Source organism: Macaca thibetana, chromosome 8 (genome assembly GCF_024542745.1).
Source record: "Macaca thibetana thibetana isolate TM-01 chromosome 8, ASM2454274v1, whole genome shotgun sequence".
Lineage (NCBI taxonomy): Eukaryota > Metazoa > Chordata > Mammalia > Primates > Cercopithecidae > Macaca > Macaca thibetana.
Genome location: NC_065585.1, coordinates 8868554 through 8887379, shown reverse-complemented (window position 1 = coordinate 8887379; position 18826 = coordinate 8868554). Strand labels below are relative to the sequence as shown.

The 18826-nt window shown below is 36.1% G+C and overlaps 1 long non-coding RNA gene across 1 annotated transcript in view; it reads left to right on the top strand.

The window, feature by feature from the left end:
- The window catches only part of LOC126961339 (uncharacterized), a 47617-nt gene that overhangs the window by 12013 nt on the left and 16778 nt on the right, over positions 1–18826 (top strand). The window contains exons 2-3 of the long non-coding RNA XR_007728270.1: positions 7989–8106; positions 11202–11308. This is a non-coding gene — a long non-coding RNA (uncharacterized LOC126961339). The remainder of the gene's footprint in view (positions 1–7988; positions 8107–11201; positions 11309–18826) is intronic.

Here is an 18826-nt window from a genome sequence, read left to right as displayed (position 1 = left end):
AGGGCTTTAGGAGTATAGGTCAGTAACAAACATTTAGCAAATATTGAGCCCCCTCTCTGAGCCATGCGTGATGCTAAACTGCGGATGTGGAAGCTTCTTGTCAAGTACGAAGTTATGTCACTAATAGAGGTCTCAGGTTGATTGAAAACATAGTTTGTCCACTTTTTCTGCGCCACAGATTCTATTATTTTCTCTCAAACAGTCCCCGTATTTTGCAATCTTTTACTTAATAAAATCTATTTATAAATTAAATTTTGTTCCAATTTTTACTTTAGTATTTTACTTATAAAAACACTAACATAAGGGGAACTGTGAACATTTTAAAAATCAAGAGAAATATATCCACTAGTGACAAACAACACACTAATAAAAAATCATAATGATATTCACATTAATCAAAAGAAACAATACTATTACTAATATCCAAACTAATAAAAAATCGTAACTTTCGGATCTGGATTTTTCCTTACAATTTATTCTATATTCATATGCATATTCTGTATACATATTTTAATATCTATGCTAATTTAAGAAAAAAGCTATCTATGTTTTGGTTTTCCTTCCAGTTCATTGTATAGCATATTTGACATAGTTATAATGCACATGCAATTTTATCTACATTTCAATTTTAAACATTATAATAGAACTATTTTCTATATTCCTACATGCTGTTCCTAATTAACATTTGCAATTTCTGCCCAACCTTGCAGGATATGCTTGTGGCAGAATTTATTTTGCCAGTTCCTTCTTGGTCATATATTTTGCTCTTTCATTCTATTTGTTGTTTTTTTCTGAAACGGAGTCTTGCTGTGTCGCTCAGACTGGATTGCAGTGGCTCACTGCAACCTACACCTCTCAAGTTCACGTGATTCTCCTCCCTCAGCTTCCTGAGTAACTGGGATTACCTGCACCCACCACCATACCTGGGTAATTTTTGTAGTTTTAGCAGAGACGGGGTTTCACCATGTCCCAGGCTGGTCTCCAACTCCTGACCTCAAGTGATCCACCCGCCTCGGCCTCCCAAAGTGCTGGGATAACAGGCGTGAACCATCGTGCCCAGCCTTGCTCTTTCATTCTTGATATCAAGTATGGTGCTCAAGTGGAGTGAACATCCCTCTGTATGAGTTTGAATAAGGGAATGAATAAATAAATGAAGCCCATGTTGTAGATTGTTAAATAAAGCAAGACAGACTGAACAAAATTTAAAGGGAACTTGATCATGAAAGTGACCCAAATGTATATAGCCTTATCTTTTATATTATTTTCTTTACATAGAGTTTTAGAAATAGGATTACTGGAACAAATATTGAATTTTAAAATGTAAAACAGTTTTCAAAAATTTGGACAATAATAGTAGCTGACTCACCTTATATTTATTGTAATTGTGTTCTACATTTACTTAAAATAAATACAAAATAGAAAGTTAATAATGTTTTAATTTCATATTTTTATCAGACACATTTGTGATTTACAGATCTCTGGGCCAGCAGAAGATGACTGAGTTTACTACACCAAATCTTGGAAATTCTTGGCAAGACAAAATACTTCGCATTTTGTTTAGGGATTTTTTTTCAAGGTTAAATACATTATTCATTTTGGCTTTTTAAACAATTGAAACTAAGTCGAAGATTCCTCTTAATAATTTCATGACCACCCTATGGGCTCTTACTTGAGAACCACAGAAATGCATTTTCCCACATGATGTAAGGTCTACACACATAATACGTTTAAACTAGAAGAAACATCATATACCCATGTGTTTCATGACATATAGTTTGAAGATTAAAACTCCAAGGCTTAAAATGGTGGAATACCCACCCACGTAGGAATTTCCTACATGATCAAGCTTTACGATGCTCAAGGGCAGTCACTCCATTTCCAGGCTTGTGTTGAATATGTCTGGGTATTTTATGGATAGTTGAGCCTAATGATATAGGATGCACTTACATCCGCACTTACGTGTTTAACCCACAAGCTTGCTATCATTGCCATCACCCACCACCCTTCGACTCATACGGAGGTGGAGTGAGATGTCTTACCAAGTGGCATATATCCCACGTCTGCCAGCAGTGGTCGGCACACATCATCCGAGCATCATGAATGTGAAGGTCTCCTCAGATTCCTGTGGGTCTCTGAGATGCTGAGCTTCCCCCATCTCTGCTTTCTTTAAGACAGATCTTCTGATAGTGTTTTCCCCAGCTTTGCCAGCAACAGCTCAGCTGCAGATAGAGTCTAATGCCTTGGGGCATCCCAGCCAGAAGGGAGACAAAGCACTTTTTCTTCTTATGAAGCCAGCCTGGTTTCTACCAGCCACTCACAGATGTGTCCAGCTGGTCCACTCTCCACTGAGATCTGACCAAGTAACCGTTCACACGTTCCTACTATTTTGTCCTCATATATAAAGTTTGATTTTATAAATTTAGGTCTAGATGATTTTTGTGATGATCCTAAGTGTCACATGTTCACACCAACTATTTTGTTATCATATGTAAAGTTTAGCTTTATAAATTTAGGTCTAGATGATTTTTGCAATAACCCTAAGTGTTCCTTTTTATAAGGAATTTCGACTCCAGGATAAGAGGGATTTTTCTCAGGTTTTCCTGAGTACTTCAATGTTCCCCAGATCGGAACCTTCTGTTCACATGTATTCCAGTTTCTTCTTCTCTACATGTAGCTGAAATGTGTGTAAGACAATGGATTTCAGAACAAGGAAGCAATAACACTTTTTCCAAAACTTGTCCATATGTCTTGTAAATGAAAATATTATGGTGAAATAAAATCCTATAATCTTCACTAAAATAAGTAACTCATCTTTTCTCATATTTCCGTGGGCCAGCAGGGAAAACTCTAGAGAATTTCTGTTGGTTAGGGTTGTGCCCACTGCACATAACTTACTAACGTGTGCTTTGAAAGGCTGTTCTTGAGTGTAAACCTAAACTTCTCCACTATATAAACGTGTGGAAGTTAATTAGCCTCTCTATCCTCTGCCTCCACATCTCTAAATTGGTATGGTTTATTCTTCAGTGGGTGTGAGAATTAAATAAGTTATTGAAAATAAAATGCTTAGCATGGGGACTGCCTTAAAGCATATTGGCCCACACTATGGATGATTTATCCCAAGTCATGCATGCTACTAGGTTGTGAATATATAAAAGTTGGTTTGGCCTTAGCACTTTTTTTTTGTTCTTTTCTTCTTCAAGAGTCTCAATCAATTTATCTGTTCAATGGAAATTTAAAACTTCAAATCCAATTACCTCAAAGATTTGCTGTGAAGAAACGACGAGATAATGCATTTCAAAGTTTTTCACAAGCTATAAAGGTTCAGCCAAAAGTAGTTAATGGGAAAATAGATCATGGCGAAGAAAGAGGATGAGAACACAAAGGAAGAAGAGAAGGAAAAGGGTCAGAGCTTGAGAGTTTTTTTAATCCTTTCTTTCCGTGGTAAACATCTAAACCTTCTTACCTACTTCACCCTGTTGCCATAGTGAGTTGTGGGTGATTTCCTCACACTCGTCTTCTAATGCAGTGTTTCACATCTGCTCTTTAACCCATCTGTTGATTATGATTACTGTTGTTACGGTTGTTGTTATCTCAATGACTAGAACTTTCCAATTCCAGCATTTTTATTTTTATTTTATTATTATTTTTTTAATGGAGTTTTCTTTATTTCAGGATGTGCCTACCTGGTACTTGAAAAAAAGATCAACCAACTGATTATTTCTTTTTCTTTTTTTTTTTTTTTTTATTATACTTTGAGTTCTAGGGTACATGTGCATAACGTGCCAGCATTTTTATTTGAAGCGTTTTTGAAATATTTGTGTTCTTGTTAAAAAAATAATATCCTCTACTTACCTGTGGACTCATTTTTTAAAAATTTCTTTGAATATTTTAAAAACGATTATTTTGCCTTCCAGTTTTGACAATATCACCTGAATTTTATGGGGTACAATTTCATTCATTTCTGAATCTGCTGATTTACTGTCCTTGAGTTTGGGGTTCATTGAAAGGAAAGAGGCATGTGATTTGGGAAGTCGGAAGGACTTTGGGTTGGGAAAGAGGGATGTGTGTATGTGTTTGTGTGTTTCTGTTTACATGTTTAATGAAAAGTTCTGAAAGACAATGACTGCTATTAGCTTCTCTTTCACGAGTTTTTAAATGTACTTTAAGGCAGGCCCCATGCTAAGCACTTTATTTGCAATAACTTATTTAATTCTCACACTCACTGAGGAATAAACCATCCCAATTTAGAGATGTGGAGGCAGAGAATAGAGAGGCTAATTAACTTCCGCACGTTTATATAGTGGAGAATTTTAGGTTTATACTTAAGAACAGCCTTCCAAAGCGCAGATGAGTAAGTTATGTGCCAGTGGGCACAACCCTAACCAACAGAGATTCTCTAGAGGTTTCTCTGCTGGCCCACGGAAATATCAGAAAAGAAAAATTACCTTTAGTGAAGATTAAGTATGATGAAAATAAAACTACAGAGGTCTATGTAAATATTTGGATGAATCTGATGCTAATGGGACCTTGCATAAGTGATTATTGTACTGTGAGGTATCTTGATGGTAATAATGATGATAATCTGTGTTGGGTGTCATCTTTGCTTTACTCATATCTGGCTCATAATTTCAGATCCCCAAGTCGCTCACCTCTGTAACCTCTGCTAAGCCAACTACAGATGTATAATTTTTCTCAGTGACTTTTAGTAACCTAGTTAATCCCCAAATAAATATATTCATGCCACATAAAACTGAGACTTTTGATGTCGTCACATTATCTATTTTTTCTGTCTTAAACTTCTCACCATGACCTCTAAGAACTTTCTGGAATTTTTTGGTTTCTGGCTTTGTGACTCATTTTTCTGATCACCATCTGACCTCACTTCTCAGACTCTCAGTGCAACATTTTAGACCTAACCAAAGCTTTCTATCTTCAATCATGACTGCACTTTATTATTTGGCTTTGCTCCCACTAATGATTGGGTATTAATATAGTTTGGATATGTGTCCCCACCCAAATCCCATGTCCAATTTTAATCCTTAGTGTTGAAGGTGGGACCTGGTGGGAGGTAATTGGATCATGGGGGTGGGTTTCTCATGAACAGTTTAGCACCACCCCCCTCGGTACTGTCCTCGTGACAGTGAGTGAGTTCTTGTGAGATCTGGTTGTTTAAAAGTGTGTAGCACCCTCCTCCTCACTCTCTCTCTCTCATTCCTGCTCCTGCCATGTGAGAAGCTTCACTCATCCTTTGCCTTCCTCCATATTAGAAACTTCCTGAGGCTTCCCCCAAAGCAGAAGCCACTATACTTCCTGTACAGCCTGCAGAACCATAAGCCAATTAAAGCTCTTTCCTTTTAAATTATTAAGTCTCACGTGTGACCTTATAGCAATGTGAGAACAGGCTGACTCAGGGGTGTACTACAGGCCAATCTAACCAAGTCTGAAATCTCAGGATTTAAGATTTTTATGGACCCCCTATTTTTTCAGCATGCTTGTTAGATTGACAGACTTTGTATAAATGTCTGTCAATGCAAGGGACTTACTACTGCATGCGACGGCATTTTACATTATTGCACAGACCTAACTGATATAGTTATATGCATATAACTTATACTGTGGTGTTGCCATTGTTCTTCCTTGGTTCTATGCCTTTCCCAAACTCTTCAGACTTCAACTCTCAGATCCTGAAGCCCTCAAGTAGACTTAGGCATTCCTCCTGCTTGGATCTCTCTACACTTGTAAAAAAGCCCTTCATTAGTGCTCAGAATACATTGTGTTAGACTCTGTGATTCTTTTTACAGAAAAAGCCAGGTAATTTCATTTTATTTGTATAAATAACACATAAAAACAGTGCTGGATGCCTAGTCTATATATCTCTGTTGAATTACTGAGGAATAAATGAATTACTAAATCTAATGCATAAGTGAATGAAAGTAAATGTTTGTCTCTGAATGTGGTTCTCTATGAAAATTAGTCTATGCATTTGGAAAACGTGGTATTCTCTCCAGAATAAATCAAGCAGAAAAAATATCCCAATGTACTGTAGAGAGTGTATCCTTTATCCATTAGATCATAATGGATAAGGTGACCTCTAATTTTAAAATGATACTTTAAAAAGTATAAAATGATATACCTAAGGTTTGCAACATAAAAAAATACCACCATAATCACTGTCTGAACTGTGAAACTACTGAGCTAAATTAAGTCTGACATTAACAAGAATTCTAGCAAGCATTACCTAGTGGAATCACGAATAAGACCCAGGAACTTCAGCTCCTTAACCACCAACAGGATAACACAGGTACCCATGAGACAAGAGAAAGCCAGAAAAGTATTAATTCTGTTGAGCCAAATTGTTTTCAGAGAAATTTAAAGCATGAAGAGAAGGTGAAAGCAAGGGGACTGTTTTGATCTTGTGAGAGCTGGTGGACAATGTGGTCTAGTGCTCTTGTTCTCTGTTCACTATTGTCTTAGTCTGTGTTGCTATAAAGAAGTACCTGAGGATGGGTCGTTGATAAAGAAAAGAGGTGTATTTGCCTCATGCACAAGATGCAGCAGCACTGGTATCTACATCTGGCGAGGGCCTCAGTCCACTTCCATTCAAGGTGAAGGAGGAAAGGAACCCAGCACGTTCGGAGATCATATGGTACAAGAGGAAACAAGGAGCAGGTGCCGGGCTCATTCAACAACCAGGTCTCACTCACAGGAACCAACAGAGGGATAATTCACTCATTACCTTGAGGATGGAACCAAGCCATTCCTGAGGCATCTGCCCCCAGGACCCAAGCACTTCCCATTAGGTCCCGCCTCCCACAATGGGGATTACATTTCAACATGAGGTTTGGGGCGACAAATATCTAAACTAAAGCAATTGTAAAGAAAAGTAACCGGTCAAATATCTAAACTACAGCAATTGTAAAGAAAAGTAACTGGTCAGCTGCAGTGGCTCAGGCCTGTAATCACAGCACTTTGAGAGGCCAAAGTAGGCAGATCATGAGGTCAATAGATTGACACCATCCTCGCCAACATGGTGAAACCTCGTCTCTACTAAAAATACAAAAATTAGCTGGATGTGGTGGCATGTGCCTGTACTCCCAGCTATTAAGGAGGCTGAGGCAGGAGAATCACCTGAACCCGGGAGGCAGAGGTTGCAGTGAGCCGAGATCACGCCACTGCACTCCAGCCTGGTGACAGAGCAGGACTCCATCTCAAAAAAAAAGAGAAAAAGAAAAAAAAAGAAAAATAACTTTGTAATAAATGTTGTGGTGTTGGTTTTGTTTCTGTTGTTGTTATTATTATTATTATATAAACTACCATTTATATGGCATTAACCTAAGGCTAATATTTTGGCACTTGTATGGTGTCTAATGGTCATAGTGAACAATATCATCTGTTATGCTCACTGTACGGATGAGGAATAAGAGGTTCAGAAAGGTTACATCACATGCTTAGGACTTCATAGTTACTAAAAGGAATCAGTGGTAACTAGAGAATGTGTTATTTTTCTGTCACGTTGCCTCCTGCTGTCTACTTCTGCAGGAAGAATCGTATTGTTTTTCTCCGTGTGAGCCTGGGCAGCACAATTTGAGTTGGATTTTGCTGTGATTATTTGGTTACACTGATGAAAGGGAATCCCAGGATGTGTGTTATGGATTTGGCCATCTCCACCAGTCACACGGTTATGTTTCCTTCTGCCTTCTCACTTGGGACACCGTAGATATAGATTCCATGTATATCAATCAAGCAATTCATACATTTACCACGAGTTGTATTAATAAAGTATTTTAGTTCTAAGAAGTCAATAGAGTTATCTCATATTTTCTCACATAAAATCTCTGTGAAATAGAGATATTATCTATTTTTAAGAGTCAAGAATATGAGTATATGGGAGTTGAAGTGATTTGTCAGAAATGAATACTAAGTGGTGGCCCCCGACAAACTCCTTCCTTTGTAAATTTACTAAGCTTCTCTTCTGTTCTTTCTTTAAGGGCGTACAAAGTGCAAAACATAATGCCAAACATACAAGCATGAAGAGGAAATAATTTAGTATTTTGCTCTCAAGGAGGATCACATTGTCTTCTATCAGCATTTTAATGAAGCATTGAGGTAAGCTTGAATTTTATCAGCCCAAGCATGGGGAGTGTTTCAAATAAGAGGCAGCCCTAGGGCCATCTCTATCACTAGTGGTCTGTGCAGTCACCCAGGGTCCTCAGCTCAGAAGACCCCTTCACTTGGCTTAATGCTCTACTGTTGCTGTCTCAAAATTTGTAATACTTTTTGAAGGAGGGACCCTGACTTTTCATTTTGCACTGGGCCCTGCAAATTATGTAGCTGGTTCTGGATATGCTTCAATCTGCTCCTTGAATCCATAGGGAGGATGAAAGTCAGACAGGCAAGAAGCCAGCAATGCAGGCTTTATAATACCAGAAAGGATTAGGTGGCTAATTGAGAGCCATTTTTGCTCCCTAGTCCTGAGTAGAGATGATCAGTTCTGAAGATCTTAATTTTATTTTGTGTAACTCACATGTTTCACATTTAAGTGCTCCAGAAAATTTAGCTCGATTAGGCAAAATCAATTCTCATGATTCTTGCCAACTATTGCAAAAATTATCAGCAAAAAATTGAAAGAACTACATGTTAGCTATAAATTGAATTACGATTCACATGGATACACACACACTCTCACACACATATTGTTGAACTATTAAAAATAAGTATCAAACAGTATGGAACTTTAGCCTAAGGTATTTAACCATACCTCTTCTAAAAGCATTTTTCTAAGTTATCTCATTTTTCTTGTAACCTCTAAGAAACATAATGAAATTCACTAATATTATTTAAAATCTAATTCATATTCAAATCTCCCAGTGTCTTAAAAAGTTCCTTTATTTTTAAATTAGGAATCATACAGTATCCACATACTGCATTTGGTTTAAAATTTTTTTTTAATCCATGAAGGGTTGTAATACACCAATTACATTTTAAAAATTAATCTGTAGTAATATTAAAAAATTATCACAAATTGCCACTCTTGGAGGTGACAAATATACCACTTCTCAAACTGAAAAATGTTAATTAAAGGGAAAGAAGTAATACATACTCTGACTTTTTCAGAAGGAACTGTGGTTTATACCCAGCTGATGAGGTGATTTTTTTTTTTTAACAGAAGAATGTCAGTCAATAACTATAGAAAGAACGTTATAATTAAAAATAATAATTTTACAATTATTATTGAAACCATTCAAGTAAAAATCATTAGTGGATGCTTAAAATGATTGCACATAAGAAAGCTTGGAAAAAATATTTACTCTGTTCAAGATTTTCCAGTCATCATCACTATTGTTGGGACTACTTGATGCTATGTCCTTCCTGCAGTGCTGCATCACCTGAAATATTTCTTTCCTTCAACAAAAAGCTCATTCTTAATCCAATGAGACATTAGTCCTGACCTCTAGCTTATGGGAAATACGGAGGATAGAGGACCAAGTTAAATGACACCATGAGTCAACAATCAGAGGTTGGGAGATTCCATAAATAACTTACCTAGTTACTTAAAACATATCAGTTGTGAAAGAAAAGATAAGCAGTTATGTCATAGTTTAAGCATAAACTCTTACATTGCATGGCTTTATCATTTATCATTAGTATACATTCATATTCATACACATATGAATATGTATGTCTGAATGTGTTTATTAACATGCTTTAATGACTAAATGAGTAAATAATGAAGGTTTAGTTTACAATAGTCTTTATTACTGAAGAGGGATTCATTTGGGAACCAAACTAGGATGTTTTCCACTATATAGACATTGTGATGAAAATATATATTCCTGAATTTGCTTGTTGCTTTTGTATTTGCAGCGTTCCTGTAGTAATTACTAAGATTACTTTTATTTTATTGTGTGGTGCTTTCACCTTTCCCTTTTTTAAGTTGTAGAAAATATCAATTTAAATGTTTTTAGCTTAATTTGTTAAAGCTGGGCTTCTCAAAGAACCCAAAAGTTCTTGGTGTCAAAGTGCTGGAAAATGTACATATTCAATAAAGGGTCCTGTTGGCCACATGATGGAAACACTAAGAAGGAAAAGAAAAAGATGCTTGGTTTCTGAGGCTGAACTGGGGATGAAAGTTGTTTTCGAGAGATATATTCACTTCAATTTGCTCCTCCTCTTCATCTTTCCATTATTTTCATGTTGTTTAGGGAGTGGGAGTAGAGAGGAAATCATGCAATGAATTGTGAAATACTATCAAGGGCAAAGTTCTTGTCTTTTGAAGTTTTAGTGGAATCTAAATACTGAAACTAGGCTTAAGATACCTATTATTTCCTGAAGAAATTGATGAGTCATGGTAGCCACTTGCTCCTCTGAGATTTTACAAAGCGGATCAGATAAGGTTTTGCAGCTTTGCTTCAGGAACTGGCGAGCAACAGTAAGTAAGTAAAGTTGCTACTTACCATATTTAACAATACATTCAATGAAATATCCTCAAACTTTACTAGACCTGATTATCTGAAAATTGTGAGAAATCAATTTTGGTTCTCATTTCTGTATTTAAAAGACATGGAATCATTCACATTGCCACAGTAAAAGGTGGAAACGGTGAAATGAAATATTAATACTTTAAGTTAAATTCTTATTGTTTTATCTTTTCAGGCTCCATCCCACCATTGTTAGGCAACTACATTAAAAAAAATAATAATAAGGCACATTAAAGCAGGAAAATTCTGGTCCCCTTTGCATGTGGTTATGGTTCTCAGAGATAATTATGATTATTACAAACCATTAGACTAAGAACTTGTTGAAACTTGCTCACTTTTAATGAGATAGTTCAGGATAATACACACACACACACACACACACACACACACACACACACACATATTCCAAAAGAAATGACAGAAAATTATTTGGAATTATATCACCAAATTGACTGAGGTGGAAAGACCCCCATCTCCTTAGGTTTTGCAGCGGCACTTTCTTCCAGAGGGAGTGTGAGTCCTGTGCTGTCTCACTGGACTGCCTGTAGAAGAGACCCAACTTCAGTCCAGAGCCAATTATACAGATGAAAGAGGGAAACGATTGAGAAGATGCTTCACTCCGGTGCGGTTGGATTCTGAATCAAATACAGGCTTAGTTTCATTTTCAGTATCAAAGTCACTCTGATTTTTAAAGTCTATGTTTGCTTGTTTTCTTTTTGACAGCTTTCTTGAGGTATCATTGATATACAAAGAACTGCACACAGTTAATGTGCTCAACTGAATGACTTCGGACATCCACAAACACTCATGTTACCATCACCACAATCAAGGTAATCGATATGCTGAACATCTCCCGAAGTTTCCTTCGGTCCTTTTGTTTTTGTTTATTTTTTGTTTTGTCTTGTTTTCTTTTTGGTAAGAACATTTCTTGGTAAGAACACTGAACATGAGATTTAGCCTCTTGACAGATTTTGAAGTGTGCAATACTGTATTGTTAACTGTAGGTACTGTGCTGTACAAAAGATCTCCAGGGCTTATTCATCTAGCATACCTGAAACTTTACACACATTGAACAGCTACCTATTTTCCCTACCTCCCAGCTCCTGGCAACCAGGAAAATTATTTTAGGTACCTCATATAAGGGGAATGATGCAGTGTTTGTGCCTGGCTTATTTCACTTAGTATAACACCTTCCAGGTTCATCCATGTTGTTACAAATGGCAATATTTCCTTTTTAAGAAGGCTGAATAGTATTTCATGATACATATAAATATCCATCAAATGTGCATTGACAGATGAACCATGATATACCATGAAATACTATTTTTTATCCATTCATCTGCAGATGGACATTTAGGTGTCATCCATGTCTTTACAGTTGTGATTAGTGCTGCAATGATCACAAAAATACAGAAATCCCTTCAAATACCGATTTCAGTCTTTTAGATACCCAGAAGTGAGATTTCTGGATCACAAGGTGGTCCTACTTTTATTTTTTATTTGTAGTAATCTCCATACAGTTTTCCACAGCTGCTACACCATTCTGCACTCTTACCAAATGGGTACCAGGGTTCCAATTTTTCCATACCCTCACTAACACTTGATATTTTTTGTTTTGTTTTGTTTTGTAATAGCCATTCTAACAGACATAAAGTGATATCTCATTGCAGTTTTAATTTGCCTTTTCTTGATAATTAATGACATTGAACACTTTTATCTGTTGGGCTTTTCTATATCTTCTTTGGGGAAACATCACTTTAAGTCTTATTCCCATTTTTTAGTTAGATTATCTTATTTTGTTGTTATTTTATTTTATTGTTGCTATTAAGATGTAGGAGTTTCTTATATATTTTGGAAATGTACCAATTATTAAATATATGGTTTACAAATGTTGGTTTCTATGTCCTAGGTTGCCTTTTCATTCTGTTGCTTGCTATGCAGATAGTTTTTAGTTTGATGTATTTCAACTAGTGTGTGTGTGTGTGTGTGTGTGTGTGTGTGTGTGTGTATATATTTGGTTGCCTGTTCTTTTGGCATAATTTCAAGAAATCATTGTAAAGACCAATGCCACATAGCTATTCCTTCTGTTTCTTCTAAGAGTTTTACATTTTTAGGTCTTATGTTTAAGTCTTTTTAAAATTTTAATATAATTTTAGTTGATTTTTCTGTATGCTTTAAGGTAGAGGTCCAATTTCTTTCTTTTCTTTCTTTCTTTTTTCTTTTTTCTGTAAGTGAATATCCAGTTTTCCCAGCATCATTTGTGGAAGAGACTATCCTTTGTCCATTGTGTATTCTTGTCACCCATGTCAAAGATCTTGTATGTGTGGAGCTGTTTTGGGGCTCTCCACTTTGTTCCTTTGGTCTATATGCCTGTCTTTATGCCAGTACCATAATATCTTAATCAATGTAGCTCTGTAATGTATTTTGAAGTAAGAAGTGTGATTTTTCCAGATTTATTCTTCTTTCTCAAGATTGCTTAGGCTATCTGGGATCTTTTATATTTTCATATAAATTTTAGGATTGTTTTTTCTATTTTTATAAAACAAACATCATTGGGATTTTGATGGGGATAGTGTTGAATCTGACGATTACTTTGGAAAGTATGAACATTTTTACAATATATCAGTCTTCCAATCTATGAACACAAAATTTATTTCTATTTATTTATGTCTCCTTTAATTTCCTTAATCAATGTTTTGTAGTGTTCAGTGTACAAGTCTTTCATGTCTTTAGTTAAGTTATTTCTAGGTATTCTTTTTTTGATTGTACTGTAAATGGGATTGCTTTCTTAATTTTCTTCTCTGGATGCTTTGTTGTTAGCGTATAGAAACACAATTGATTTTTATATATTGATTTTGTATTCTGTAACTTTACTGAATTCATGTCTCAATTCTAGTGAGTGGGATGTGTGTGTGTGTGTGTGTGTTTGAGACAGGGTTTCACTCTGTCACCCAGGCTGGAGTGCACTGGTGCTATCATGGCTCTCCGCAGCCTCCACCTCCTAGGCTCAAGCAATCTTCCCATCCCAGCCTCCTGAGTAACTACAGCTGAGACTATAGGGGCATGCCACCATACCCAGTTATTTTTTTTTCTTTTTTGTAGAAAAGAGGTCTCACTATGTTGCCCAGGCTGGTTTGAACTCCTGGCCTAACATATCCTCCAACCTTGACCTCCCCAAATGCTGGGATTACAGGCATGAGCCACCACACCCAGCCAAGAAGGGTATTTTTAAGGAGTCCTTAGAGTTTTTTTATATGTAAGATCATGTTGTCTGCAAACAGAGACATTTCTATTTCCTCCTTTATGATTTGGATGCCTTACAATAATAACAGAAAAAGTAATGCTAGTATTTATATGGAATATCTTATTTTGTCCTTTTGCTTTTAAGCTATGTCTTTATATTTAAAACACACTTTTTTAGACAGGTTCTAGTTTGGTTTTACTCTTTTATCCTGCCTGACATAATCTTTCTCTTAAATTTTTGTATTTAGATACTTAGACTACGTACATTTTATGTAATTATAGAGAAGTTCGTGTTTAAATCTCTTATCTTAATTTTTTTTTCTTTATTTGGCCAATTTTGCCTTGATTCTCCTTTTTATCATTTCCGTAATTCTTTTGGGAAGATTTATTTCTTATTTGTTTTATTATTTTATATTACTGATTTTTCATGCTTAATAGCTCTGCATCTTTTTATTTTATGTTTCAATTGTTGTCTCAGATTTATAGTATGCTTTCTTAACTCTTCACAGGCTACCTTCAAAAAATAAAATTTTATTTTACATATAGGGTTAGACTATACAAAAGTATAATTTCATTTATTTTTCTCATCTTTTACAATATTATCATATTCATTTCTGCGTATACAATAACCTGTCAATGCAACATTCATACTGTCAATTAAAAAGTTGAAGTGAGTAAAACATGTCTTCTATTGACATACATGTTTGCTACTTATGATTTCTGTGTTGGTATAGATAATAGTTCCATTTGGTATCATTTTTCTTCTGCCTTAGGAATCTATTTTAATATTTTTTCTAGTGCAAGCGAGTAGCCAATAAATGCTTTAAGCTTTTATCTGAAAAGTATTTTGGCATAGTTTTTATAGTGTCTAAGTTTGCTATTATTCCTATTATTATTTTTACTATACTTATCACTAACTCATTTATTATTTTTAACATCTCCCTGGTTCACCAAATTGCATTGTTTTTTGAGTGAGAATGCAGCACTAATTTTGATTTTCTCCTTTCCACCTAATGTATTTTAATGTCTCTGTCTGCTTCAAAAAATTTTTATCTATTGTTTTCAGCAGCAATTTGATTGTAAGGTTCTTTGGTGTATTTTTCAATGTTTATTTTGTTCAGGCTACATTGAGATGATTGGATCTGTGGGTTTACGGTTTTTATGAAATTTGGAATGTTTTTGGTCATTGTTTATTCATGGCTTTTTACCTCACTTCTTTATTCTCTCCATTTTGGGATCCCAAATACTGCTCAATGAGTTCCCTGACATCAGTAAAGATCCATTTTTTTTCAGATACTTTTCTTCTTTGTTCTTCAATTGGGTAATTTCTATTCCTGTGTCTTCAAGTTCCCTGATTTTCTGCTATTATCTAATCTACTATTACTATCGTCTGTAGAATGTTTTCTATCTGATTTTTTAACTAATAAGTTGTTGGGATTATTTTTCAGATCCTCCACTTCTCTCCTCATTGTGTTAATATTTTTTTAAACCTTGCCAAACATTTTATAGCTCTTTTGTAGACCTTGTCTGCTAATTGTATTATCTCTATCATTATTGAATGTGTGTTTATTAAATGAGTTGTCTGTGTGAATCACGTTGCAGAAGCTTTTATGTCTAGCTCTTTTACACTGTGAGTTTTTAAATCTGAATGTCAGTGTTTTGTTGCCTTCACATAAAGAGTATTGAGTCCAGTTTTGGAGTTCAGTTAAGTTAGCCACAGAATGTTTTTTAAGTCTTTTGGCTTTTTTAAAGCTTTTTTTCCCCCTAGCAGAACCTTACTCCAGGCCTACTTTATTCTTCTTTGAGGTATGCCCCTCTGGACCTCTGCCTATAACTCTGCGGGGTGCCTTTTGCTCAGGTTTAAGGAAGTCTCACTCTGCAACTGGACAACTTAATGCCCTGCCAAAGACTCAGGTGACATTCATGTCTATTTCTGGAGCTCTTTATCTATATAGCTTCTTCTAAAATGCTATTATGTGCCGGGAATACTAGCATCCTTCTCCCCACACTCTGATCTGTTACTCATCTCGGTGAGACCCCCGTGCTCTGCTTTCCAAACATTTCTTCCTGGAAGGAAGGTGAGGCAACTATGGGGTTTGCGTTGTTTACTTCTCTTCTCTAGGGATAATGGTCCCGCACTTTCATCTAGTCTTCAACAACTTTCTTTTTCCATGTCTGACCACATTTCCCCTCACAATATTGTATCTAGCGTTCTTGAAACGCATGCCAAAAGAAAAGTTTTTGTCCTGTTTTTCTTACATGGCTAGACGTGGAAGTCCCTGAGATTTAACTGTAACCATGCAATTGACCCCATGTTAATATTAGAAATTTAATATTAGAAATGTTTATATTTTTGGGATTATATATTTTTTATCTTCAAAATGTGTTCAATAAAATTACTTCACATTCTTATTATAAGGAGTGTTGGACAATAGAGCTACTGATTCTCTATTATTATACTTTTGCCTTCTTCTATATTTTTAACTTTTATGTGTATCATTAGTGCTCTAAAATATCCACTGAGGGCTATGTTATTATTTTTCCTTTCACAAGTTAGTCACACAGCCTCAGAGAAGTTAAGTAAGGTTTCAAAAGTCTACAGCTGGTTAGAAGTGCAATTGAATTTCAAACTGAGATCATTTAGACATAAGATCCGGCTATTTCAACCATGTCACATTGCTTCTAGTCTATGTGAAATGTTCTTGCCTGTAGCTTGGCAAGGGCTTTGAACTCAACAAATATACATTTCTTCATTCCCTTTTCTAATATGTTAAGGAGGACTATATGTGTGCTTTTTAACTCTCTTCCATGAAAATAAAAACGGCATTACGATGGCCCCATGAGAGAGTAAAAAGCAAAAAATAAAAACAAAAACGACAAAAAAAAGAAAAAAAATTCAAAATTTTCTTTTTGAGTTAACAAAGGTTGACATCCTGAAGGATGAAAACTCTGAAATCATAAGATTCTGAGAAAAGTATTTCAAAACAAATGCTCTCCCTTAAGGGAATAAGGAGGCTGTTCCATCAGAGAATGCAGCAAACCTCTATGTCCCAGTAAAGCCTCAAAGGCAGATTGTAACATGTTAGAATGTGAAGCCTATCAAAGAATTTAGATCACTCAGCCCCATCCTTAGTCTCCATTCTTCTTGCAGAGAAAATAAGTTCTAGAAATGTAAATGATCTGTGCATGGTCAGACCAAGTACTACGGTCATCGGTAAAAGAATATACAAGTGTACCTACACATACGCAAATAGGAGTACAAATTTCATTCTTAGATAATGCTTCCTTTCTACCCTGGCTTCTAAAAGACAGGCTGCCATCTCACATCCAGAAAGAAAAGAGCCTCCTAAAATGTGAATAGCCAAATGTTAGCTGACTTTCTTTATCTTAATATTTGTATAATGCATATTTCTCACTTGCTTTTTAAATAAACATCATTAGTAAGCTACAGATTAGTCAACTATTGTAATAATTGTCCAGCTAATACAATGACACTGCATTCTAAGCTACCCCAAAGCTCAATGGCTTAAAGCATCTCTCTGTGAACACTTGTGCATACGCAGCTCAGTGGGTTCCATTAGTTTGGGTTTGGCTATGCTGCTCTGCTTTTCACTGCAGTTCTGAGGTTGGCCGCAGGAGCTCTGGTCTAGGTAAATCTCATCCTTCATCTGTGACTAGTAGTCTGCCCCAGGAACGTTCTTATCATGGGGATGGCAGATGGCAAGAGAAAAAGCAGTAACATGTAAGGTTTCTTAAGGCCTAGCCTCACGCGTGGTGTAGTTATCTCCACCTTGTTTTATTAGCCAAAGCCAGCAGGGCTCAAACCAGAGTCAAGTGTCAAGAAAATGAACTCTGCCCATTAGTAAGAGTGGTTGAAACATCTTATGTTGTCCCAGGCCACAGGTATAGAGAAGGGTAAATAATTGGGGCCAATAATGCAATCAATCACAAATTAAAATGCCCTTTGAAAACTTCCTTTCTTTTCTGGGTTTTATATATACTCTTCTAGACCTTTAATTACATCTATTTTTTTAGAAAAAATATAAAGTATGGGCCGGGTGTGGTGGCTCACGCATGTAATCCCAGCGGTTTAGGAGGCTGAGGCAGGCGGATCCCCTAGGTCAGGAGTTCAAGATCAGCCTGGCCAACATGGTGAAACCCTGTCTCTACTAAAAATACAAAAAGTTATCTGAGCGTGGTGGCGGGTGCCTGTAATCCCAGCTACTAGGGAGGCTGAGGCAGGTGAATCGCTTGAACCTGGGAGGCAGAGGTTGCAGTGAGTCAAGATCACGCCATTGCACTCCAGTCTGGGCAACAAGAAAGAAACAAACAAAAAAGGCCGGGCACGACGGTTCAAGCCCGTAATCTCAGCACTTTGGGAGGCCAAGGTGGGTGGATCACGAGGTCAGGAGATGGAGACCATCCTGGCTAACAGGGTGAAACCCCATCTCTACTAAAAATATAAAAAAATAGCTGGGCGTGGTAGCACGCACTTGTAGTCCCAGCTACTCGGGAGGCTGAGGCAGGAGAATTCCTTGAACTTGCAACAGAGAGAGACTCTGTCTCAAAACAAAAACAAAAACATATATATATGTATGTATGTGTGGGTATATATATAGTATTTAACATATGAATGTGTGTGTTTGGATATATATTTCACATTGTACTTATTGCTCCGTTTGTATTTGTCACCCAGTAATATTCTTTGGTTGACTTTCTATATCCATACATGTAGCTGTAAGTCATTAGTTTTAACTGTTGAATGATATTACAAAGAATAAATATGTGTTTACTTAGCCATTCCTCTAGTGTTAGGCCTTTATATGAGTTCTTAATGCTTAGCATTATAAATAGTGCCTTAATGAGCATTCTTGTACACATCTTCTTTTCCTGTAGAATAATAGCCTGCAGAAATGAATAGTTTAGAGCTTGTCATCTGTGAATTTCATATTGTAGTATATTTTGCAAAAGTACCTCTAGTGTAGCTATATAAATCTACATCTCCTCGGGCAGTGAATGAATACCTATTTGCCTACACTGTCATTAACACTTATTATCATGCAGTTTATGTATATTTTTAACTAGATGAGTAAAAAATTTGACTT